We start from the raw sequence: 2432 nt of genomic DNA, 5'->3' as shown, positions 1-2432 counted from the left end.
TGACATACAATATTATATTAGTTTCAGGTGTATGACATAACAATTTGACATTTATATATGTTATGTTGTGATTACCACACTAAGTCTAGTAGCCAGCTGTCACCATGCAAAGTTATCACACTATTATTGACTATATTCCCCTTTACCTTCCTCATCCATCCCTCCACCTCCCCCTCCTTTTGCAACCATCAATTTGTTCTTGTTTCTCTGAGTCTGTGTTTTGATTTGTTTGTTCATTGGTTTTGATTTTTTAAATTCCACATATAAGTGAAATCATGAGGTATTTGTCTTTTTCAGTCTGACTTATCACTTAGCATAATACCCTCTAGGTCAAATCATTTCTCTGCGAATGGCAGGATTTCATTCTTTATTGCCGAGTAATATTTTATTGCTGTGTGTGTGTGTGTACATCAATTTACATTCCCATTAACAATGCATAAAGGTTCCCTTTTCTCCACATTCTTGCCAGTACTCGTTATTTCTTGTCATTTTGATTATGCCATTCTAACAGGTGTGAAATAATGGCTCCCTGTGGTTTCGATCTGCATTTTCTGATGATTAGTGATGTTGAGCATTTTTTCATGTATCTGTTGGCCATCTGTATGTCTTCTTTGGAAAAATGTCTATTCAGATCCTCTGCTCATTTTTAAATCATATTGTTTCCTTTTTTGCTATTGAGTTGAATGAATTCTTTATGTATTTTGGATATTAACCCCTTATCAGATATATGATTTGCAAATATTTTTTCTCATTCAGTAGGTTGCCTTTTTATTTTGTTGATGATTTTCTTTGCCATGAAAGAGCTTTTTAATTTGATATAGTTCAACTTATTTGTTACCTTTGCTTTTGGAATCAGATCCTAAAAATCATAGCCAACACTGATGTCAAGGAGTTTACCTGCTATGTTTTCTTCTAGGAGTTTTATGTTTTCAGGTCTTACATTCATTTTAATTTATTTTGAGTTAATTTTTCTGTATGATATAAGATAGTAGTCTAGTTTCATTCTTTTGCATGCGGCTGTCCAGTTTTACCAATATTATTTATTGTAGTGACTGTCGTTTCCCCATTGTATATTCTGCCATAAATTAATTGATGATATATACATAGGTTTATTTTTGGACTCTATTCTGTTTCATTGATGTAGGTGTCCATTTCCATGCCAATACCATGCAGTTTTGATTACTATAGCTTTGTAGCATAGTTTGAAGCAGAAAGTATGTTTTCTCCTTTTTTGTTCTTTTTTTTCTTTTTTTCTTTTTTTTTTTTTTTTAAATGCCATAGCGCCTGGTATTTCAAAGTGGTCTCCCATCCAAGTACTAACCAGACCCGACCCTGCTTAGCTTCCAAGATCAGACGAGATCAGGTACGTTCAGGGTAGCATGGCTATAGACAAGCTTTGTTCTTTTTAATATTGCTTTGGCTTTGGAGTCTTTTGTGGTTCTATACAAATATTAGGATAGTTTGTTTTATTTATATGAAAAATGGCATTGGAATTTTAATAGGGATTGCATTGAATCTATAGATTGCTGTGAGTAGTATGGCCATTTTTAACAATATTAATTATTCTAATCCATGAGCACTGAATATCTTTTCATTTATTTATGTTTTCAATTTATTTCAATAATGTCTTATAGTTTACAGTGCACAGGTCTTTCGCCTCCTTGGTTAAACATATTCCTAGGTATTTTTAAATTTAATTGTAAATGAGATTATTTTCTTAATTTCTCTTTCTGATAGGTTATTATTAGTGTAGAGAAATGAAACAGATTTTTAAATTTTGATTTTGTGTTCTGCAACTTTACTGAATTCATTTATTTGTCCTAACAGTTTTTTGTTGGAGTCTTTAGTGTTTTCTATATATAATATTACGTCATTTGCAAATAGTGACAGTTTTACTTTTCTTCTTCCAATTTGAATGCCCTTTATTTATTTTTCCTGCTAATTGCTCTGTCTGGGACTTCCAATACTATGGTCAATAAAACTAGTGAGAGTCGACATTCTTGTCTTGTTCTTGATCTAAGAAGAAAAGTTTTCACCTTTTCACTGTTGAGTATGATGTCAGCTATAGGCTTGTCATATATGCCCTTTATTATATACCCACTTTGTTGAGAGGCCTTTTTTTTTAAATCAAAAATAGATGTTGAATTTTGTCATGCTTTTTATGCATATATTGAGATGATCATATGTTTTTTTAATCTTTCATTTTGTTTATTGATATGCAAATGTTGAACCATCCTTGCATCCCTGGAATAAATTCCACTTGATCATGGTATATGATCCTTTGATTATATTGTTGGATCTGCTTTGCTAATATTTTGTTGAGAAATTTTACATCTATGTTCATTAGGGATATTAGGCCTGTAATTTTTTTTTCCTTGTTGCGTCCTGATCTGGTTTTTGCTCTCAGGGTAATGCTGGCCTGGTAAAGTGAC

General features: G+C 32.0%; 1 pseudogene; it reads right to left on the bottom strand.

The window, feature by feature from the left end:
* Window positions 1-1272: 1272 nt before the first annotated feature.
* Window positions 1273-1391, bottom strand: LOC111729561 (annotated as a pseudogene).
* Between the last annotated feature and the right edge of the window lie 1041 nt (window positions 1392-2432).

Source organism: Pteropus vampyrus, unplaced genomic scaffold (genome assembly GCF_000151845.1).
Source record: "Pteropus vampyrus isolate Shadow unplaced genomic scaffold, Pvam_2.0 Scaffold269, whole genome shotgun sequence".
In the NCBI taxonomy this organism is placed as follows: Eukaryota; Metazoa; Chordata; class Mammalia; order Chiroptera; family Pteropodidae; genus Pteropus; species Pteropus vampyrus.
Note: the sequence above shows the minus strand (reverse complement) of the source record. Positions and strands in the feature narration are given on the sequence as shown.